This window comes from Nyctibius grandis, chromosome W (assembly GCF_013368605.1).
Source record: "Nyctibius grandis isolate bNycGra1 chromosome W, bNycGra1.pri, whole genome shotgun sequence".
NCBI lineage: Eukaryota > Metazoa > Chordata > Aves > Nyctibiiformes > Nyctibiidae > Nyctibius > Nyctibius grandis.
In genome coordinates this window covers 13,608,000-13,632,926 of record NC_090694.1, presented here as the reverse complement: position 1 = coordinate 13,632,926, position 24,927 = coordinate 13,608,000, and positions in this window count along the sequence as shown.

The window sequence follows — 24,927 nt, the reverse complement described above, 5'->3', positions numbered from 1 at the left end:
CCTGATTCGTTGCCGGGAACCTCCGGGTCCGGGGTCAGGGGGAAGCAGCTCGGGGCTGATGCTCGCGGGGCTGATGCTCGCGGGGGGCTCAGGGGGGGGGCCCAGAGTACGAAAAACCGCCCGGTTAAGCCCAATGTCGCCCTCGCCCCCGCACTAACCTCAAGTCGCTGCCGCCGCTTTCGCTGCTGCTGCCGCTGCACACATTACCTCGTGGCAATACTACCCAATGATATCTCTTCGCTGGTGCTGCACGATTTATGGAGGGAACTGTAAATGCAAATTTTTCACAGTTGTCCGGATGCAAAGGTATCGTGAAGAAACAGTCTTTGAGGTCGATCACGACGATATCCCATCCTCGTGGTAACATAGTAGGCGTAGGGAGCCCTGGCTGTAACGGAGCCCTGGCTGTAACGGACCCATGTCTTGCATGATAGCATTAACAGCCCTTAAATCTTGCAGTAATCTCCATTTCCCTGACTTTTTAGGTATTGTAAATACAGGTGTGTTCCATGGACTTGTTGAGGGTACTAGGTGACCTGCATCAAGTTGTTCTTGCACCAACTCCTGTAAATGTGTGAGCTTTTCTTCAGGTAGCGGCCATTGGTCCACCCAGACGGGTGATGTTGTTAACCAAGTGAGCTTCAGTGTAGGTCGGGTGTTGCTCGCCGCAATGGCCGCTTCTAAAAAGGTGTTTGGAGAATGCATCCCCATTGCGAAAGCACATCTCGCCCCAGAATCCAAATAGTGGTATGTAACACATACGGTCAAACTCGAGCTGTTATTTTCTCCTGACAGTCCTCAATTGTCACAAAACAAGTGCTTACATGTGTGGGTGAAGCACCTCTGATTCCGACCACAGTGGTATTAACTGATTCAAGAGGCCATGCTTCTGGCCAGGCCGCACGAGGAACTATGGTAGCATCAGCTCCAGAGTCCAACAACATCTGCTTCTCGGTTAACGTTATGTTTCTGGGTCCTCTGATATTAACTGTTCGACAGGGTTTGGCAGCAGTTATTTCATGCACAAATGCGACTGTGGGGGCTCCAGTGGAACCAAAACCTTGATCCCCTCTGGCGTTGTCAACGGCTCTAGGAACGCTGTATCGGAACGAAACTAATTGAGCGATTCTAGTTCCTTGTTTCAACGTCACAGGTGGGTTTAATGCTCGCAACATGATTCCAATTTGTCCAGTGTAGTCCGCGTCGATGATGCCTGGTAGTACCAGAAGACCTTGTTTGGTAGCTGATGATCTTCCTAACAACAATCCACTGAGTCCATAGCCTAAAGGTCCGCTAACAGTTGAGGGAATTACGTGTACGGCGCCATCTGTAATTGTTACATCTGATCCCACGGCCAAATCGATGCCTGCACTTCCTCTGGTGGAAGCTGAGAGCTCTGAGAGACAGCCTGAATGGGGTAGGCTGCTGGACGGTATTGTGGTGTCATCGCGCCCCGTTCCCCGGCGCTGTTTCTCCAGTTTCCCTGCAACGGGGTTCCATCTTTTCTAAATCTTGATCGGCAGTCCTTCGCCTGGTGCCCAATTTTATTGCAGCGATTGCACACACCTGCAAGCCCAGCGGATCCTCCGGGGTTGCTCCCTTTGTTTGGGGTATTTTTCTTGGGGCAATTCCGCTTCATGTGTCCCTTTTCTCCACACTGATAACATCCTGTCCCGGATGGGCCTCGGTTTTCTTTCCCTGTTTTCCATGGTGGCTTAAAAACTGCGGCTAAGGCGTCAGCATGGGCTTGAGCATGAATCCGCGCCTTTTCCGCCTCCGCTTGCAGTATTGGAACTCTGCTACAAGCCTCAATCATATCTGCCAATGTGGCCGTCTTTCCCAAACTGGCAAGAATCTGCTGACATTGTGGGTTCGCATTCATGACTGCTAAATCCTTCCCGACTACGGCCTTAGCTTCAGGAGTTAAATTTGGCGATGCATCAATGGCGTCTTTTAAGCGATCAACAAATTGCATATAAGGTTCACCCGCCTTCTGTTTGACCGTCGTGTAAGGGGGCTTAGGTGTCCCTATATTTGGCAACTCCTTTAATGCAGCCAATGCTAAGGCCTGTGATTGTTGCAACACGTGTGGATGTAAAGCAGCTTGTGTCGCACCATCGGCGTACTGACCTTTCCCTAATAGTGCGTCAAGCGATGCCAGTCTCAAGGGGTCCCCTTCAGCTCGGCGTACGTTCTCAACAGCGGCTATCTCCACCTTTTGCTGCCACTTTTCCAAAAATAACAGGTATGCAGTGGGTGGCAACATCAGTTCGCCAAGAGCACGTATGTCCACTTGTGTTAATGTTTGGTTTTTAAAGAATGATGTTAGCAACTGCATCACATGTTTATTGTCCATTCCGTACTGCATCACTGCTTCTTGTAACTGCTTCACAGTTTTCCAATCAAACGGTGCCCATTGATGACGATCTTGTGTGAAAACTGGCACTGCGGTGATGCTATGCGGTAACATTACTCCTTCGATGGTAGCCTCTCGAATGACGCCCTGCCATCGTTGCCCTGGATCATAACCGGATAATGCTTCAGGCCGTGTATTCTGTTCGTCACCAGGATCGTCGGAATCTGGAGAGTCTGGCAGTGGCGGAGATGGGGCTCGAGCTCCCCCTGCAGGTCTTTGAGTGCTATTCGCTTGTCGAGGAGGGTCAGTCAGCCGGCGCATGCGCGAACGAGATGATGTCCCGCCCTGGGGAGGTGACGGCCCGCCCAGGCCACTCCCAAATCTGTCGCGTAGGTACGCGTCAGCTGCTGCCTCCTCCCATATCCCGCCTTCGACACACTGTCGCGCGCACTTCCGGATTCTTTCCTCTTTGTGCTTTAGCTCTTCTGGAGTTAGTTCCGCTTCTGCTGGCGGACCTTTCTGCTTCTCGATAGCCTGTCCGAGAGCCTCTAACCCACTAGATATCGCCTGCGAGGCTTTATTGTAAGCGAGTTGCCGCGATGGCTTACTAGCTCCTCCATCTAGCTTCTCCATTTTTTTTAATATGTCCTGCATTTGCTGTTCTTGTCACTGCAGTAACTCTCGCAAAGACGCGTTACTGTCCGCTTCAGGAGCGGCATCTGATTCATTTGTTTTTACTTCCATGGGGAGGGGTACAGTTTCAGGATTCACCGGTGGCTGTTTGCCCCCGTCAGCCTCCGGAGGGGGTACCGAGACCCCAGATGTCGCCTCCGGCCCCATTTCATGAGGCATTAACGGGGCTGACGGGACTGTTGATTCTCCACCCCAAAACTCTATCTCAAGTGCAGGGTAAGCGGCAGGCACCGAGCCTGCGGGGGTGGGGGTGGGGGGGCGGAAGGCATCGAGCCTGCGGGGGAGGGGGGGCAGGGGAAAAAGTATCGGCGAATCCTCATAGGGAGGGGCTGCCTCTACAGGGTCCGCCGGTAACTGCTCTTTTTCTTCTGGTTTTGTTAGTGCTTTTTTGAGAGCGGATTGCACTTTCGCCTCAGAGGACATAGCCTCCAGCATATCCCTCACCTTCTTCCAAGATGTAGCTATCTTTTTAGCCTCTTTATTTCCCACCGTAATTGATTTCCAAAGTTCTTGCCCTAGATCGTCCCAGCAAGCTGCAGAAAACAACCGATCGGTGGTTTTTAGCAAGCCTCTTCACTGGCCCCATCCCAGCAAAGTTTCTACTTCTTTTCTTTTTATCTCAGTCTCAGTTTGTGCGGCTATCTGCAGAATACATTCCGCTGCCACTTTTTCCAGTGCAGATACTGCACCACCCATCCTGCCGTTAATCATGTAGGCCTACGATTCCCGTCTCTCTCGAACTGCCCGGCTTACCTCCGCCGGCACGGCAGTCACCCTCGTGTTTTCGTCTGGCTCCCCTTCTTCTCCGTTACGAAGATCACGTCGGGGTCACCACAATGTTGGGGTCCATGCGAGGAACGGACTACAGCACACCAATATGATGCTCTAATAGTCCACTTTATTTTGGTTAACACACTCTTTTATAACATACATACTTTTCTTATCTCTCGGTTACACCTTAAGCTATTGGCTGCAAGCACTGTACACACTCTGGCTGCGGGCCACTTCTACTGTTCTAATTGGATACTTGCTATGAGCCTAAGCAAGCCACATCCTTATGCTTTCTTGCTATCTCATGCTCTTACATAACAGTGTACTCGTATGTTCTCTCTATAGTTCTTCCACGATCCAGGCCCCAACAGAGCTTGAACTTTTAGGGGCAGTTAAAATGGACTATTGCTTGTACTTCAACTATACAGGGAAAAATAAATCCTTGGCATGGGTAGTTAATTCGAGTCTAGCTGTCTACAGGAACGATAGTGCGTGGTGTAATTTCACTTCTATTAACATCTCTAGATCTTCTAATGCCCCCCTGGCTCTGCCCTCAGGAATATTTTTTCTATGTGGAGATCGAGCGTGGGGGGTCATACCTGCTCACATAAAAGGAGGACCATGTAGCTTAGAACGCTTAACTCTTTTGGCTCCTAAAACTTCTATGATTTATCAACATCGCTATAAACGAACCAAGAGAAACATTCATGCCTTTACTGAGGAATGTGATGACCAAGTCACCCTATGGAATAAGGGTAAAATTTTTGCAGCTTCTTTACAGAATCACAGAATCAACCAGGTTGGAAGAGACCTCAGGGATCATCGAGTCCAACCGTTGCCCTGACACCACCATGTCAACTAGACCATGGCACTAAGTGCCATGTCCAGTCTTTTCTTAAACACAGCCAGAGATGGTGACTCCACCACCTCCCTGGGCAGCCTGTTCCAATGTCTAATGACCCTTTCTGAGAAGAAATTCTTCCTAATGTCCAACCTGAACCTCCCCTGGCAAATCTTGAGGCTGTGTCATCTTGTCCTATCGCTAGTTGCCTGGGAGAAGAGGCCGACTCCCACTTCACTACAACCTCCCTTCAGGTAGTTGTAGACTGCAATAAGGTCACCTCTGAGCCTCCTCTTCTCCAGGCTAAACAACCCCAGCTCCCTCAGCCGTTCCTCATAGGTCAGACCCTCCAGACCCTTCACCAGCTTGGTCGCCCTCCTCTGGACTCGCTCCAACACCTCAATGTCTTTCTTGAAGTGCAGGGCCCAGAACTGGACACAGTATTCAAGGTGCGGCCTCACCAGTGCCGAGTACAGAGGGACAATCACTTCCCTAGACCGGCTGGCTACACTATTCCTAATAGAGGCCAGGATGCCATTGGCCTTCTTGGCCACCTGGGCACACTGCTGGCTCATGTTTAGCTGGCTGTCGATCAGCACCCCCAGGTCTCTTTCCGCCGGGCCGCTTTCTAACCACTCTTCCCCCAGCCTGTAGCGCTGCATGGGGTTGTTGTGGCTGAAGTGTAAGACCCGGCACTTGTTCTTGTTGAACCTCATGCCGTTGGTCTCGGCCCATCTATCTAACCTGTCCAGATCCCTCTGAAGGGCCTTCCTACCCTCCAGCAGATCGACACTCCCACCCAGCTTGGTGTCATCTGCAAATTTACTAAGGGTGCACTCAATCCCTACATCTAGATCATCTATAAAGATATTGAACAGCACTGGCCCCAGAACAGGCACTAGTGCCTGGAGCAGCTGCTGCTAGAGCATTAAGTGCCTTGCACCATCTCTGGATGTGTTTAAGAAAAGACTGGACATGGCACTTAGTGCCATGGTCTAGTTGACAGGGTGGTGTAGGGGCAGCGGTTGGACTCGATGATCCCTGAGGTCTCTTCCAACCTGGTTGATTCTGTGATTCTGTCATTAAGTTGGGATGCTGGCTTTCAAAACAGACCAATGCTACTTCTGCAGCCTTAAGTAATTTGCTGTTAGATGTAAACTCAGTTAGACACGCTACACTGCAGAATAGGGCTGCTATTGATTTTCTTCTATTAGCACATGGGCATGGGTGTGAAGATTTTGAGGGAATGTGTTGCATGAATCTGTCAGATCACTCAGAGTCTATACATAAGTCGATTCAAACATTGAAAGATGGGGTCAGCAAGCTGAAAGAATCAGATGGATTTGGATGGTTGAATTCTCTTCTATCAGGTTGGGGCATTAAGGGATGGTTATTGGGATTAGTCAAGATGGGATTGGGTGTTATCCTTGTAATATTTTTGATATTGTTGTTTGGATGTTGTTTGTTGCGGTGTGTCTCAGGCATGATAGAATCAGCAGTGAAAAAGGTATGGATGGTTCAAGAACTTATGGGATCTGCTGATCCTATGATGCCTGAGGAAATGGTGGGAATGAAGGAAATACGGATGTATCCATGATCTTTTTAAAACAAAAAGGGGGAATTGTTGGGGGATATTGTTGCAGCTAACGGAAAGAATCAAGAGCTGAAGTCAACAAGCTCTCCAAGCAAGGCAACAGGCCAATCTCCTGTGTGCTGCCCATGGAGCCTCTGCATACTTGATCATAAACATCACTGTGAACAGTGCTGGACTTGGCACCTGCAGGATCATGTTACAGCACAGGGGGATGGTGAAAGGACTGACCAATGGGAGGTTGCAGGGGGGCGCGTGGACAGCGTGTGGCAGAAGCAGGGTGACCAATCGGCTTTTGCATGGACAGTGCCTGGCTGCATGTATGGAAGCAAATATGTTATAAAAAGGGGTTTTTTTTGTAATAAACGGCCTATGCTTGACTCACATTGAATCGTGTGCTGAGTCCTTTTCTCCGCAGCTCCTGTACGAAGGAATTACCCTAATTTGATCATCTACCATTGTATGGATGACATCCTAATAGCGGGGAAACATCTAAATGAGAAGCAGCTGATAAGTATGTTAGAGATTGAATAGGGACAAGGAGGGTTACAAATAGCCCCGGAAAAAATACAAAAGGAAGAAGGTTGGAAATATCTTGGGTGGGAAATTACAAAAGCAACTGTTAGGCCCCAAAAGTTAGAAATCCGTGTGAATATCAATACTTTGAATGACGTGCAAAAACTGTTAGGGGACCTCAATTGGATACGAACAGTATGTGGTCTCACCAATGCTGAATTGGCACCTTTAATGCAATTGCTAAAAGGAGGAGGCGGTGTAGATGCCCCTTGCACATTAACACAGGAAGCTGAGCAAACGCTGAAACGCATTAGCGCCAAGATAGCTGTAGCGTACACGCACCGCTGGGATCCAGATTATAGTATTGTATTATTGATTATTAACCACGATCGACATCCCATGGCATTGATTATGCAGTGGGTGTCCGGAAAAGATCCTCTACATGTGCTGGAATGGATATTCTTGCCAATGCAACAAAAGCGTACCATTACTACAAGAATAGAAGCTATAGCTCAACTTGTAATGAAAGGGAGACATAGGACTGTAGAGATGGCAGGTGTTGAACCCGCTTTCTTAGTTGTACCACTAGTTGCAGAATATCTACAATGGGAATTGCAAACTTCAGTACAGCTACAGGTCGCATTGTTAGATTACAAAAGTGAATTGAGAGTTCATTTGCCTCCTCATAAATATTTTTCTGCCGTGCAAATGGGACAGTGGGAGGAAGTGCCAAGACGATCAGAACGCCCAGTTAGTGGTGTTACCGTCTTTACAGATGCCTGGGGGAAAGCTCAAAAGGCAGCATTAACATGGCTGGACAATGGGCAATGGAGAGATGTCATTCTAGCTGATACTCATGGGTCTACACAACAACTGGAATTGAGAGCAGTGGTAGAAGTCTTCCGGCAATGGAAGACAGCTCCTGTAAATGTTGTTTGTGACTCCTTATATGTCGTTGGAATTGTCCAGCGGATGGAGCGTGCATTGCTTAAAGAAATAGCTAACGAACACTTATATCAACTTTTTTTACGAACTATGGCTTTTGCTAGCAGAGCGATGACATCCGTATTTCATCACACATATCCACAGTCACACAGGAATGCTTGAAGGTTTGGCAGAAGGGAACAATAGAGCAGACAAACTCGTCGCGCCTGCATGGGCTGCACTGTCAGTTGATCGCTTCGTGCAAGCACAACGGTCCCATGCCTTCTTCCATCAGTCTGCAAAGATATTGCAGCGTCAGTTTGGGCTACGCGATACAGATGCACGTGGGATAGTTCAGTCTTGTCCTGACTGTCAACATTTTGGGGGAGGATTAGCATCTGGTGTCAACCCCCGCAGTACTGTCCCTCTGGAGGTATGGCAAATGGATGTCACACACATTCCTGAATTCGGGCGATTACGGTATGTCCACGTGAGTGTTGACTGCTTTTCTCTCGCTACCTGGGCTACGACACAAACTGGTGAATCTAGCAAACACGTTCAGTGACACATGCACTCAGCCATTGCAGCCCTGGGCATTCCAAGGACAGTTAAAACAGACAACAGTCCAGGATATGTGGCTCGCACCACACAGGACTTTTTCCAACTTTGGGGTATTACACACGTAACGGGCATACCACACTTACCAACGGGGCAAGCTATTGTCGAGCGAATGAATCAAACTTTGAAACGCCTCTTACAAAAACAAAAAGGGGGAGAACCAGGCCTATCCCCTCCAGACAGGTTGAGCAAAGCGCTTTATGTATTGAACTTTTTACGATTACTGCAGGATTGTTCCGTACCTCCGGCAATAAAACATGGTGTAGGATTAAAAGGGGGTATGGAGGATTTTCAGAAAGAACAGGAACAAGGCAAAGTATGGTAAAAAATGGGGTGACCAGTGTGTGGGAAGGTCCTATGAAATTAATAACATGGGGTAGGGGATATGCATGTGTCGTTGCAGATAACGGGGCCAAATGGGTACCAGCGAAGTGGGTAAAGCCGTGGCTGTCAGAACAACGTGACAACGTACCTGACCAAGACAAGGGTAGTAAAAATAACGGGAAGGAAAATGGACAGGCCCGTGGGATTTAATTATCCAGGGATGTGGATATGCTTGTGTTTTTACAGATGCAGGGCCGCGGTGGTTTCCCACCAGGTGTGTTAAGCCTGCTTTGGATCCTGGAGCTGACAAGAGGGCACCAGCCAATAGTCCTTCCGCCGACACCGTGGAAGGGGAGTCACAACATTTGGGTGACTCTGATGCAGAGCCTGAACCAGACGCAGTTTTGTGCCTCCTTAGCTCAGCCTGAACAACCCTTTCATACATGTCTAGTGGGGGTCCCCTTAAACAGATCTGAAAGCAAGGAGATAGTGGCAGGGTTGGGTTGGCTGAAACAGATGATACTCTGTGAAAATGCAACGAATTGTGGCCAACACTGGGATTCCTGGGACGATAACTTGCCTGTCAGTCCCTTAGAGCCCCAGGAACTCGACATCCTAGGGACTTTAGGGGCGGAATCCTGCGTGTTTTTTAATTACACAGAGGGATCAGATATTCATCAAAGCAACATGATGGGATTGCAAAATATTACACCCAGTAATCCATTGTGACAAAATGAATCGATCTGGTGTGCAACCGTAGGGCGCAGTCGAACAGACCCAGCCCGGATTTGGCCATACCTAGGAAATTGCCAAAAGGTTTATTCCTAATTTGTGGGGATAGGGCTTGGCCAGGGCTGCCCAGTAAGAAGCTGGGAGGTCTGTGTACCATAGGCAAATTAAGCCTACTAATGCCTATGCAAAAGGTCATACTAAACCATACTGACCTACATAAGATCAGGCAGAAAAGAAGTGTCAATACCTTGAGGGAAGAATGTAAAGATGAGGTAGAACTATGGTCCAGGACCGAGGTAGTTCTTTCTTCCATTTTCACCCCGGGTGTCGCTGCTGCACAGGGGTTAACACAATTGCAAAATTTAGCTTGCTGGGTTGCAAAAAGAGCTAACCAAACTTCTAGAGTTTTAGAAGCATTAGCCAACAATGTAGATAGTATTCGACATGTTACCTTACAAAATAGAGCTGCTATAGACTTTTTATTATTAGCGCATGGTCATGGATGTCAGGATTTTGATGGAATGTGTTGTATGGATCTGAACGATCACTCCAAGTCAATTCATAAGCAAATCAAAGAGCTTATAGACGCAACGCAGAAAATACAAGAAAGGCATGGGTTCTTAGATGACTGGTTGAATCAACTAGGACTCGGGGGGTGGCTGACGGAATTGATAAAGATGGGACTTATGGGATTATTTGTGGTTTGTATCATCATGCTTGTGTTACCGTGTTTATTCTCCTGTTTGCAAAGGGCCCTGCAACGGATGATAAACACGGCCTTTTTGGCTCAAGAACAAAAAGGGGGAATTGTGGGATCATATTTGGAGGAAAATGGACACTTGGTAAGTCAGCCATAGAAGACATGAAGCTTAAGCACATAGCCTTGCAAGAAAGGTAACCTTGAGGAGAGAAAATAAGGAAGAACAGCAGTTGAGCAACTAAGAATTGAGGAAGCAAGCCAAGAGAAGCCGGATGAGTACGTGGAACACCAGGAACTAGGAGGACCAATCATTAAAGAGCTGATTCGCGTGCTTGCCGCATGCAAAAGGACTTTAGCCAATAGGAATATGCGTGATCGCGTGTAGGGAAAGGAAAATTGTATAAAAGGGACAGCATCGCACAATAAAGGGGCTTCTGCTTGATTCACATTGGATCGTGTGGAGTCCAGGTTTTTCTCCTCAGTATATGACCTTGTTTCTTAGGAGTTGGGTAATACAAGCACCATAGGAATAATCCCCTTGTTGAGCAAAAGAAGCAATGCCAGTATGACTATTAGTTTAACTTTTATGATTCAGATTTTCCTTGATATTGTAGAAGCTTGAGTTTAACATTCAATTTATGCCTATTATAAAGCCATATGCAAGTAATGAATCTAAACACAAACTTTTCAAATTCAGGGAGTATGGATACAGTTATACTACTTCTATTTGTGGTCTTACCCTATTTTCTGTTGTAAAAAATTACTAGAGGTTAGTATTTCTAGTGGGTAACTATACATCCCCCAAAAACTGTGTAGAAGCAGGTTCACTTTGTGGCTTCTTCAGCAGAGCAGCTCTATTGGGTTTGCATAGCAAGGTTTTGGTAGTGGGGGGGTTACAGGGGTGGCTTCTGTGAGAAGATGCCAGAAGTTTCTCCTATGTCCGATAGAGCCACTGCCAGCTGACTCCAAGATGGACTCCCTGCTGGCCAAGGCTGAGCCAATCAGTGATGGTGGCAGCGCCTCTATGATAACATATTTAAGAAAGGAAAAAAAAAAACTGCTGCACAGAAGCAGCTAGGAGAGAGGAGTAAGAATATGTGGGAGAAACAACTCTGCAGACACCAAGGTCAGTGAAGAAGGAGGGGGAGGAGGTGCCCCAGGTGCCAGATCAGAGATTCCCCTGCAGCCTGTGGTGAAGACCATGGTGAGGCAGGCTGTCCCCCTGCAGCCCATGGAAGTCTACGGTGTAGCAGATACCACCTGCAGCCCATGGAAGGCCTCACTCCAGAGCAGCTGGATGTGCCCCAAAGGAGTCTGTGACCCCATGGGAAGCCTGTGCTGGAGCAGGCTCCTGGCAGGGCCTGTGACCCCATGGAGAGAGAAGCCCACACTGGAGCCGGTTTGCTGGCAGGAACTGTGACCCTGTGGGGGACCCATGCTAGAGCAGTCTGTTCCTGAAGAACTGCACCCCCTGGAAAGGACCCATGCTGGAGCAGTTCATAGAGGACTGTCTCCCATGGGAGGGAAGCCATGCTGGAGCAGGGGAAGAGTGTGATGAGGAAGGAGCAGCAGAGACAATGTGTGATGAACTGACCACAACCCCCCTTCCCCATCCCCCTGTGCCACTCAGGAGGGGAGGAGGTAGAGAACATCAGGAGTGAAGTTGAGCCCAGGAAGAAGGGAGGGGTGGGGGGGAAGGTGTTTTTAGTTTTATTTCTCATTATTCTACTCTTATGTGATTGGTAATAAATTAAATTAATTTCCCCAAGCTGAGTGTGTTTTGCCCATGACAGTAATTAGTGAGTGATCTCTGTCCTTGTTTAGCCTGCACCCAGGGCTAAACAATAAACAGTTTTTCTATCACCTAATGTCCCTTCCCCAAACAAGGAAGGGAATTGGGAAAAGGAGGGAGACCTGTAGGTTGAAGTTGAACAGATTTAATGAAATGAAGAAATCAATATAAATGACAACACAAAACAGACAAAAGTATACTTATCTACAGAGCACCAGCAAGTTGCTCCAGGAATCACAATCATTGGTAATGGAGAAAAAAAGGTAAGAAAAAAAGAAAGGAAGGGGGGAAGGAAAGAGAGGAGAGGGAACCAAACAAAAAAAAAAAACACAAATAAAACTAAACAAACAAACAAAAAAAAAACCACACAACACAGAGAAAGAACAAATGGAGCATGAAGAACCCAACCTCTTCCCAGCAAGCCCTCTCTTTTATAGTGAGCTTGATGTTAATACTATAGAATACACCTGTGGGCCAGCCAGGGTCAGCTGCCCTGGATTTAACTGCTAAGGGCCTTGATCACCACGGCTGGCCACAAACTGAAACCAAATCCCAATGAAACCAGGACAGATCTTCTTGTCCTTATCTCGACCCATGAGCCTTTTGTTGTATTTTTCTCCCCCTGTCCAGCTGAGGAGGAGGAGTGATAGAGCAGTTTGGTGGGCACCTGGCATCCAGCCAAGGTCAACCCACCACAGAAACCAAAGATGAGACTGATTGACATTGAAGTCTCTAAATGAAGTTCTTCTTAGAACTTAAGTGCTGTACAATCTAAGGTAAGCAACTTAGCCTGCTCTGTACGTACTATGTATGTTTTACTAGAGAACTAGAGCCATACTTCTGTCTAATTGATCACATTTCATAGAAGAGCTGAGCATAGTTATTATCTTCATGGTTTCTTTCCAAGAGCAGTAGGAAGTAATGATACTGCTACACTGTCACAGCTGCTTCATTAAGTGTCACACTGTCCCTAATTGGAATTAAACAAATGTCCCAGGATGGTGCCTGCAAGAACCTCTTTACCTGAAGCATTGTGCTCTGCATGTGGTGTAAGAATGAGGTCCTGATACTTTCAGTAATATTGTACTGTATAGTATTTTAGTGCTCTGAAGTGTTCATCACATAGCTAGGGAATATATTTCACAACTGTTCTAGTGTCCTTGCTAAATTCTAGTTCAAGTGACACATTTTCCTTAAATAAAAATTAATTTTAACAGCTGCAATGATTTTGATTTTTTTACGGCATACCACAAGGATTCCTGGTGATCCATGATAAAAGTGAACTTTGAGACTCTTTCATAGAATCATAGAACGGTTTGGGTTGGAAGGGACCTTAAAGATCATCAAGTTCCAACCCCTCTGCCACAGGCAGGGACACCTTTCCACGAGACTAGATTGCTCAAAGCCCCATCCAATCTGGCCTTAAACACTGCCAGGGAGGGGGCATCCACAACTGCTCTGAGTAATCTGTTCCAGTGTCTCACCACCCTCACAGGAAAGAATTTCTTCCTAATATCTAATCTAGATTTACCCTCTTTCAGTTTAAAACCATTCCCCCTCATCCTGTCACTACTTACCCTTGTAAAAAGCCCCTCTCCCGCTTTCCTGTAGGCCCCCTTCAGGTACTGGAAGGCTGCTAGAAGGTCTCCTGGGAGCCTTCTCTTCTCCAGGCTGAACAGCCCCAACTCTCTCAGCCTGTCTTCATAGGAGAGCTGCTCCAGCCCTCTGATCATCTTCGTGGCCCTCCTCTGGACTCGTTCCAACAGCTCCATGTTCTTCTTATGTTGGGGGCCCCAGAGCTGGACACAGCACTCCAGGTGGGGTCTTACGAGAGAGGAGTAGAGGGGCAGAATCACCTCCCTCGACCTGCTGGCCATGCTTCTTTTGATGCAGCCCAGGATGCGGTTGGCCTTCTGGGCTGCAAGCACACACTGCCGGCTCATGTTGAGCTTCTCATCAACCATCACCCCCAAGTCCTTCTCCTCAGGGCTGCTCTCAATCCATTCTCCACCCAGCCTGTATTTGTGCTTGGGATTGCCCCGACCCACGTGCAGGACCTTGCACTTGGCCTCGTTGAACTTCATGCGGTTCACACAGGCCCACCTCTCAAGCCTGTCAAGGTCCCCCTGGATGGCATCCCTTCCCTTCAGCATGTTGACTTCATTGCACAGCTTGGTGTTGTCGGCAAACTTGCTGAGGGCGCGCTCAATCCCACTGTCCATGTCGCCGACAAAGATGTTAAACAGGACCGGTCCCAATACCGACCCCTGAGGAACGCCACTCGTCACTGGTGTCCACTTGGACATAGAGCCGTTCACTGCAACTCTTTGAGTGCGACCATCCAGACAATTCCTTATCCACCGAGTGGTCCATCCGTCAAGTCCGTGTCTCTCCAATTTAGAGACAAGGATGTCATGCAGGACAGTGTTAAATGCTTTGCACAAGTCCAGGTAAATAACATCAGTCTCTCTTCCCTTATCCACCAGCGCTGTAGCCCCATTGTAGAAGGCCATCAAATTTGTCAGGCATGATTTGCCCTTAGGGAAGCCATGTTGGCTGTCACCAATCACCTCCTTGTGGGGTTCCCACAGGACAATGGTGGGAACGAGCTACTGAACGAGCTATGTCCAGGCATGTCCAGGGGGTGGTAATGGGGTGGTGATGAACTAGCCAATCATAATACAGAACAAGGGCCTTGGCTATGAGACCAATAAGATATGGGGGAAGTTGAAAAATAAGAAAGAATGCTGCACCTGCAAGATATAGCTTTTTAGCATAAGCCAATCAGAACTAATATAGAGGCACGTGGACACTTACAGTATGATGATTGTGGCCACCCCGCATCGGAAACAAACAGCACGCTCCATTCAGCTACATTGGAATCTTGCAATCGCTTGGCTAGGCCTACCTGTCGAGATCAAAACTGATAATGGCCCCTGTTTTATTGCTCATACCATGAGGAGAAGGAACACGCCTCCACAAAATCCAATGTGAATCAAAGTGAAGACATTTATTAAGCATAAGCTGTCCCTTTTATACATTTTGTACTTTCCCTAGCTGTAAGCATGTGCATTGCTATTCGTTAATATTACTAAACATACTCTTCTTTGATGTGTTGATTGGTCACTGCTCTGCCACTGGTCCTTCCTTAATTGGCTCCATCAGTTCTTGTTTCTTCTCCTCCGTGTTCGGCTCCCACCGGCTACTCCCTCAATTCTTGTTTGCTCAGCTGCTGTTTTTCCTCATCTCTCGAAGGTCGGCTTGTTGACACTAGCTACATGAATCTTCTCACGCAGCTAGGCCTTCACTCCATACTCTCATACTTCTGGCTCATTACATGACCATTCTGCTCCAAAAACCCCTCTACAATTCCCCCTTTCTTTTCTTGAGCCAGAAAGGCCGTGTTTATTGTCCGCTGCAGGGCCCTTTGCAAGCAGGAGAATAAACACGGTAATACAAGGATGATAATACAAATCACAAACAATCCCATCAATAGCATTTTAATCAATCCGACCAGCCACCCTCCAATTCCCAAATTACCCAACCAGTCATCCAGGAACCCATGCTGTTCCCGTATTTTCTGTGTGGCATCCATGAGCTCTTTGATCTGCTTATGAATTGACCTGGAATGATCGTTCAGATCCATGCAACACATCCCATCAAACTCCTGACATCCGTGACCGTGCACTAATAATAAAAAATCTATAGCAGCTCTATTTTGTAAGGTAGCATGTCGGATACTATCTACATCATTGGCTAATGTTCCTAAAATTCTAGAAGTTTGATCAGCTCTTTTTGCAACCCAGCAAGCTAAATTTCGCAATTGTGTTAGTCCTTGTGCAGCAGCCACACCCGGTGCAAAAATAGAAGAAAGAACTACTTTGGTCCTAGACCATAGTTCTACCTCATCTTTACATTCTTTCCCTAAGGTAGTGACACTTCTTTTAATCTTGTGTAGGTTAGTGTGGTTTAATATGACCTTTCGTGTAGGCATTAGTAAGCTTAATTTACCTATGGTACACGGACCTCCCAGTTTTTTACTGGGCAGCCCTGGCCAAGCCCTATCTCCACAAATTAGGAATAAACCTTCTGGTAATTTTCTAGGCATGGCCAAATCCGGTGCTGGCTCTGTTCGACTACGCCCTACGTTTGCACACCAGATAGATTCATTTTGCCACAATGGATTACTGGGTGTGACATTTTGTAATCTCTTTATGTCGTTCTGATAAATGTTTGATCCCTCTGTGTAATTGAAAAACACACAAGATTCTGCCTCTAAAGTTCCTAGGATGTCAAGTTCTTGGGGCTCTAAGGGACTGACAGGCAAGCTATCGTCCCATAAATCCCAATGTTCGCCACATTTCATTGCATTCTCACAGAGGCTCTGTTTCAGCACATTCAACCCTGCCACTATCTCCTTACTTTCAGATCTGTTTAAGGGGACCCCCACTAGAAATGTATGAAAGGGTTGTTCAGGCTGAGCTAAGGAGGCACAAAACTGCGTCTGGTTCAAGCTCCGCATCAGAGTCACCCAAACGTTGTGACTCCCCTTCCATGGTGTCGGTGGAAGGACTATCGGTTGATGACCTTTTGTCAGGTCCAGGATCCAAAGCAGGCTTAACACAGAAAAAACAACCCCTTGCTTTATCATGACTGCGCCTTTTGCTCCCTTTTCTATACCTCCCACGCAAACCTTTTTTCACACTTCCCGCAGTCAGGGCACTGGATCTCTCGAGAGGTCAGTGTTCTGAGGCAGATCCTGAGTTGGCTCCTGTAGTTCAGGTTGTTTTTGTAGCCACGGCTTCACCCACTTAGCTGGTACCCATTTGGCTCCTGTATCTGTAACGACACATGCATACCCTTGACCCAACGTTATTAATTTCATTGGACCTTCCCACACACCAGTCACCCCATTTTTTACCATCACTTTGGCTTGTTCCTGTTCTTTCTGAAAAGCCTCCATACCTCCCTTTAACCCTGCACCATGTTTTACTGCTGGAGGTACAGAGTAGTCCTGTGGCAAGCGTAAAAAGTTTAGTACATAAAGCGCTTTACACAACCTGTCAGGAGGAGATAGCCCTGGCTCTCCCCCTTTTTGTTTTTGTAAAAGGTGTTTCAGAGTTTGATTCATGCGCTCCACAATAGCTTGTCCCGTTGGTGAATGTGGGACACCTGTTATATGTGTTATACCCCACAGTTGGAAAAAGTCCTGTGTGGCACGTGCCACATAGCCTGGGCCATTGTCCGTTTTAATCGTCTGTGGAATGCCCAGGGCCGCAATAGCAGAACGCATGTGTCGTTGAACGTGTTTGCTGGATTCGCCTGTTTGTGCTGTAGCCCAGGTAGCAAGGGAGAAACAGTCAACACTCACGTGGACATATTTCAGCCGTCCAAATTCGGGGATGTGTGTTACATCCATTTGCCATATCTCCAACGGTCCAGTACCGCGGGGGTTGACACCAGGTGCTAAACCACCCCCAAGATGTTGACAGTCTGGACAGGACTGGACTATCCCACGTGCATCTGCACTGCGTAGCCCAAACTGACGCCGCAGTACCTTAGCAGATTGATGGAAAAAGGCATGAGATCGTTGTGCTTGAGCGAAGCGATCAATTGAAGGCGCAGCCCAGGCAGGTGCGACAAGTTTGTCTGCCCGAGCATTGCCTTCAGCTAAGCCTTCCAGGAGTCCTGTGTGACTACGGATATGTGTGATGAAATATGGATGCAGTCGCTCTGTCAGCAAAAGCCATAATTCATGAAAAAGTTGGTATAGTTGTTCATTAGCTATCTCTTTGAGCAGAGCACGCTCCATCCTCTGGACAATCCCTACGACATATAAAGAGTCACATACCACATTAACAGGTGCTGTGTTCCATCGCCTGAAGACCTCCACCACAGCTCGCAATTCTAATTGTTGTGTAGACCCTTGAATGTCAGATAAAATTACATCATGCCACTTCCCATTGTCTAACCACGTTAGTGCTGCTTTTTGAGCTTTGCCTCCAGCATCTGTAAAAACGGTGACACCACTGACCGGACGTTCTGACCTTTTTGGTAATTCTTCCCATTGACCCAATTGCAGCACGGAGAAGTATTTGTGAGGGGGTAGATGTACCTTCAACTCGCCCCTATAATCCAATAACGCAACTTGTAATGGTATGGAATTTTGTAATGCCCATTGTAGATACTCTGCAACCAGTGGAATAACCAAAAAAGCAGGTTCGACGCCTGCTATCTCTACAACCCTCTGCCTTCCTTTCATTACAAGTTGTGCTATGGCCTCTACTTTCGTAGTGATGGTACGTTTTGGTTGCATAGGCAAAAAGATCCATTCCAGCACATGTAGAGGATCCTTGTCAGTCACCCACTGCATAATTAATGCCAGGGGGTGGCGATCGTGATTGATAACCAATACTCCAATACTGTAATCTGGGTCCCAACGGTGAGTGTATGCCATAGCTATTTTGGTACTCAGGTGTTTCAATGCCTGCTCAGCTTTCTGTGTCAATGTGCGGGGGGCATCTGCACCGCCTCCTCCCTTTAGCAATTGCATCAAAGGTGCCAGTTCAGCATTGGTGAGACCACACAGGGTTCGCACCCAATTGAGGTCTCCCAACAGTTTTTGTACATCATTTAAAGTACTGATATTCACTCGAATTTCTAGTTTTTGGGGTCTAACAGTTGTTTTGGTAATTTCCCACCCAAGGTACTTCCAGTTTTCCTCCTGTTGTACCTTTTCTGGAGCTATTTGCAATCCACCTTTTGCTAGTTCAGTCTGCAGTGTATGAATCAATTGTTTTTTATCCAATTGTTTCCCTGCTATTAGAATGTCATCCATATAATGGTATATAATCAAATTTGGAAAATTCCTTCGCACAGGAGCAAGTGCCCAGGCCACATACATTTGACACATTGTCGGTGAATTTTTCATTCCCTGTGGTAACACAACCCAATGATAGCGTTTCATAGGTGCAGCTTTGTTCACTGATGGCACCGAAAAAGCAAATTTCTGATAGTCATCAGGGTGCAAAGGGATGGTGAAGAAACAATCTTTTAAGTCAATGATTAAAATGTCCCAGTCTTTAGGGATCATATTGGGGGATGGGAGCCCTGGTTGTAGGGTTCCCATATCATCCATGACCTCATTGATTTTTCGAAGGTCATGTAACAAACGCCATTTGCCACTTTTTTTCGGAATAGTAAATATTGGGGTGTTCCATGGGCTTGTTGTGGGCTCAATATGACCTTTTTCCAGTTGCTCCTGTACCAAGCTTTCGAGGTGGGCGATTTTTTCTGCAGACAGCGGCCATTGATCAACCCAAACTGGGGTTTCTGTTTTCCAGGTTAGTTTTAGGATTGGTCGCCCTTCATCAATGGCCGCCTCTAAAAACCCTCACTGTTAGTTACCAAGCGTGCCCCTAATTGACTTAATGCATCTCTCCCCAGTAAACAAATGGGGACAGGCATCACATATGGTCTTACTGTACAGGTACTCCCATCCTGCAATTTGCAACAAATCACATTTGTACTGATTTTAGTGGTCTGTATTCCCCCGACCCCCAAAATGGGCGTAGGGGGGATCTCCAATGGCCACGAATGAGGCCACGCTGCTTGACTGATTATTGTAACGTCTGCTCCAGTATCAATCAGCATAATTACCACGCAAGTTTTCCCACCAGGTTCTTTTAGTGTTACCCGTTCTGTTGGTTTTGCCTTGCTGATATCCATTGCCAGATAAATGTCAGCCTGGCCTGTTGATCCAAAACCCCCAGCCCCTCTTATCTGATTCCCAGCTGTGGGCACAGCTGATTTAAAGGGGACCAGTTGTCCAATTTTTTCTCCTTTGGGTATATGAATTGGTGGCAGGGGGGTCCATACCATAATAGATATGACCCCTGTAAAATCGGCATCGATTATACCGGGTAAAACGAAAAGACCTTTTCGGGTCGTAGAGGATCGCCCGATAAGTAAGGCACTCAACCCGTGACCCAGTGGGCCTTTCATATCGGTGGGTATACATTGTACTTGCGGGTCTATCAGAGTCACCTCTACTGCTGTGGCAATGTCGACCCCAGCACTCCCTCTTGTGGCGGCGGCGACGCCATCCAGGCAGCCCGGGTGGAAGACCTGTTTTGTGTCATCGCGCTGGGTCTCCTCGCGCTCGCCCCCCCGTTTCCCAGCCGAGTTCCCTGCTTAGTGAATCTAGATCGGCATTCATCTGCACGGTGACCGTATTTCCGGCAGCGATTGCAGGTCCCTGCAAACTCGTGACTTTTTACTCGGCATTGAGCCTTAAGGTGTCCCGGTTTGCCACAGTTGTAACATTTTGGTCCCTGATCGCCTCTCCCTGATCGTACTAGAGGTTTCACCGCAGCCGCAAAGGCTGACGCCATGTATCCTGCTGTTTCTTCCGTTGTTCCTACGCGCTCACACGCATCCATCATTTCTGCCAGGCTAGAATTTTTGGGTAATGTCTGTAAAATGCGCTTACAAGTAGGATTAGCATTGTCGACTGCCAACGACATTAGCAACGCCTCTCGAGCTACATCGGTCAGCGATGCCCTTTCCAATGCTTCACGCAATCTTTCTAAAAATGTCATATAAGGCTCAGATGGACCTTGCCTTATTTTTGTATAGGCAGGAATTACTTTCCCATCTTCTGGGAGGGTTTTAAAAGCCTCTCGGGCTAAGGTGGCAGTAAGTGCCAAGGCTTCTGGTCTAAGTCGTGCCTGTCGTTGTGGATCACTAAACTGCCCTTCTCCCACCAGTTGGTCAAATGTTATCCCTAAAAGAGGATCATTATCTCCCCTCCCCAGGTTTTCCACCGCTGCAGCCTGTGCTGCGTCATGCCACCTCGTCCGCCACAAGAGTTCCTGCATCGGGGTTAAAATCATCGCCATCAATTGCTTAAAATCAAAAGGTGTTAAAAGCATAGACATAAAGATACTATTTATAAATGCTTGGGTATAAGGTGCATGCAACCCATTTTGTTGTACCGCTTTCCGTGCCTCCTTAACAATCTCCCACTGTAATCCTACCCAGCGCGGTGGTTCTTTCCGATTTCCCAAAATAACTGGGAAAGCTGTGGGCAGAATCTCCCCCTCCACTAGCGCATTCCGTATAACTCCTCGCCACCGTAATCGTGGATCGTCTCCTCCCCCGTCCCCCATGACAGAGTGCATACCAACATTCCCATCCATATTTCTCATGCGGCTAGTCCCAGCCGCCTCAGCACCCCCCCCGGCCCCCCTGGCCCCCCCGCGTAGGCGTTCCCTTTCTTCTTCTCTCCTCTGCTCCTCCTTATGCTGTCGCTCAGTTAAGGTCGTCTGTCTTTCCAGGTCTTGTAATTTTGCTAACAATTTTTCCGCCCAAGCCACCGGATCCTTAAATTTCCCTGGACTGCCGGCAGGCGATGGGGGAGACGACGGGGGCAGAGGGGGATATTCGTATTCGGCGCGATTTGCGAGATTGGCGGCTCGCGGAGGCTTGAAGGGTGGGGGGGTGGGCTCGGGCTGATGCTCATCAACCTCCATTTCCTCCGGTTTAGGGGGCTCCCCTGTTGGTTTAGGGGGTATTTCAATTTTCTCCTGCTCTTCTGGTGGTGCGGAGGGGTTTGAAAAAACCGGTATTGGCGGCTGACCAAAAACACGAAGACCTCTCGCCCCAGGGTTAACCTCTGTTGGACGCAGAGCCGTAAAAGCCCCTGCTGCAACAGCCCTCTCTGCTTTCATTTCTTGAAGAGCAGTAAGAACAGCCCTCCATGCAGTTGCCAGTTCTATTGCCTCCTTTTCCCCACTGCTTATTGCTTCCCATAAACCCTTTCCAATATCTTCCCAAGTGTCCACCTTAAAAGCGCTCTGGGGGTCCGAAGGGAACCCATGCTCTCGACACCAAACTAACAGTCTCCGGAGCAAATGCTCATCATGTTTCACTCCTCTCTTAGAGAGGATATGTAGGAGAAGCCTTACTATCGCACTTTCTTCTTTAGAAATATTTTGGCCCATCTCCTTTTTCCCCCGGCTGCTCACCTCACTAAGTGTCCCGTTGCAACGTTCTTTTCTTTTCTTGCGAGTCGTCCTCTGTCTCGCCCCGGTCTTCAGACCTGCTGAGCCGTACTCCAGCCGGTGTACCTCCTTCTGGGCTATTCCCCGAACTTGCCGTCGATCAGCGTCTCATCAGGGTCACCATCTGAGGAGAAGGAACACGCCTCCACAAAATCCAATGTGAATCAAAGTGAAGACATTTATTAAGCATAAGCTGTCCCTTTTATACATTTTGTACTTTCCCTAGCTGTCAGCATGTGCATTGCTATTCGTTAATATTACTAAACATACTCTTCTTTGATGTGTTGATTGGTCACTGCTCTGCCACTGGTCCTTCCTTAATTGGCTCCATCAGTTCTTGTTTCTTCTCCTCCGTGTTCGGCTCCCACCGGCTACTCCCTCAATTCTTGTTTGCTCAGCTGCTGTTTTTCCTCATCTCTCGAAGGTCGGCTTGTTGACACTAGCTACATGAATCTTCTCACGCAGCTAGGCCTTCACTCCATACTCTCATACTTCTGGCTCATTACATGACCATTCTGCTCCAAAAACCCCTCTACAATACCACACGTCAGTGGTGTCAGCGGTGGGGTATCACGCTCAAACACGGCATTCCGTATAATTCTACCGGGCAGGCCATTGTAGAGCGTGCTAATCAGACGCTAAAACACAGAATTAAGATTCTTGGGGAGGGGGAAGGATTCCCAGACGTAATTCCTGTCAACTACCAATCTCACATTTTACATCGTGCTCTTTATTCTTTAAATCATTTTGCCCGGGGAGACCAAGAGCGTGCCCCAATTGAGCGACATTGGGGTCCAGGGGTGCCAGAAGTGGGCCCCCCAGTCAAGGTTCGGTTCCCTGGGACAGCGGAGTGGGAAACAGGCTGGGAGCTGCTACATCATGGGAGGGGGTATGCCGCCATCAAACGGGATGATGTTATACAGTGGGTCCCTACACGCTGTTTGCGCCCTGATTTAAAACAAAACCTCAACCCGAAGTAATATGTACGCTGTCCGAACTTTATGTTTTGCAGGAGTACCTGTGGGGGAAGCCGAAACAGCACCAGCCTCGACCTTCAGACGTGAGGAGTCATGACAGTACAGAGGGCCTGGTGAAGCGGCGGGGCGCCAAGAAAGATGAGGAGCGGCGACCGTTGCTGAGTGAAACAAAAGCTTTGAACAATGCGCTCATGATTAGCTTGCTTTTGCTTTGCATCTCAGGAGTTGCAGGGGAATCTTACTGGAGAACCTGGGCTCGGGATGTTGTATCCGCCAGCTACGCTTACGCTTTGACGCAAGGCTCCAGAATCAGCGATACACTTTACTTCGCATGACTTGAAGCATGGGGAGGGGGAAATGTAGGTAGATTAGGGTACGGGGACCGGAAAATCTCGGGCTGTAACGGAAGGTAGGCGTGGCGAAAGGAGCAGGATGTGCAAGTATCGTGCGAGTTCGTACGGGACAAGACGACTATATAAGGCTGTTGCGCAGTTAAATAAATGCCATTTGTTGCATCCTCACATTGGTGTCAGTGCTCAATGGCCCTGGGGTGCGGATAGCCTTAGGCCAGCCAGCAACCGAACGGAGCTTGCCGCAGACAAGCGGCAACACTCCTTGATTTCCGTGTGCCTCAGTATAGTTTCCAGGAGGATCTGCTCCATGATCTTGCCAGGCACAGAGGTGAGACTGGTCTGTAGTTCCCTGGGTCTTCCTTTTTTCCCTTCTTGAAAATGGGGGTTATGTTTCCCCTTTTCCAGTCAGTGGGGACTTCACCAGACTGCCACGACTTCTCAAAAATGATGGATAGTGGCTTAGCAACTTCATCCGCCAGTTCCCTCAGGACCCCTGGATGCACTTCATCAGGTCCTGCGGACTTGTGCACCTTCAGGTTCCTTAAATGGTCTCAAACCTGATCTTCTCTTACAGTGGGTGGTTCTGCATCCTTCCAGTCCCTGCCTCTGCCTTCTGAGACTTGGGTGGTGTGGCTTGAGCACTTGCTGGTGAAGACGGAGGCAAAAAAGTCGTTGAGTTCCTCAGCCTTCTCCATATGCCAGGTAACCAGGTCTCCCGTTTCCTTCTGGAGAGGGCCCACATTTTCCCTAGTCTTCCTTTTATCACTGACATACCTATAGAAGCTTTTCTTGTATCCCTTGATGTCCCTGGACAGATCTAATTCTATCAGGGCTTTAGGTTTTTTAACCTGATCCCTGGCTGCTCGGAGAATTTCCCTGTATTCCTCCCAGGCTACCTGTCCTTGCTTTCACACTCTGTCAGCTTCCTTTTTCTCTCTGAGTTTGTCCAGGAGCTCCTTGTTCATCCATGCAGGCCTCCTGGCGTTTTTGCCTGCCTTTCTCTTTGTCGGGATGCATCACTCCTGAGCCCGGAGGAGGTGGTCCTTGAATACTAACCAGCTTTCTTGGGCCCCTCTTCCCTCCAGGGCTTTATCCCAAGGTACTCTACCAAGCAGGTCCCTGAGGAGGCCAAAGTCTGCTCTCCTGAAGTCCAGGGTGGTGAGCTTGCTGTGCGCCCTCCTCACTGCCCTAGGGATATAGAACTCCACCATTTCGTAGTCCATTATAAGATATACTTTAATGAGTCAGGACTGCTGTCATAACACAGGGCCCTAATTCTAATTCCTAATTCCTCTTTGGGCAACGAGACCTATATACCATGGTACATTTTTCCTGTATGTTATATGGCTGTCATTTTTCATTTGAACATGTCAGTGTCTTTTTTTGCTTATATATGTTTAGGAACACTTTATAAAGTATTGCAAGCGCTCTGCTGATTAAAGATGCTGTATAAATCTTCAGCATCAATAATGAGTGCCCATTTCAGTATTAAATTAACTTACAAGAGTAGTATATTGTCATGGTATTAAACCTGTGGCAGATGCTCTCTGTTAACCCTCTCCCCCACTCCCCGAAGGGAAAGGGAAAGGGAAAAGGGAGAGAGACTTATGGGTTAGAAAGTTAAAACAGTTTTAGTAAACTATAATAATGAAAAAGAGTATAATAATAATATTGG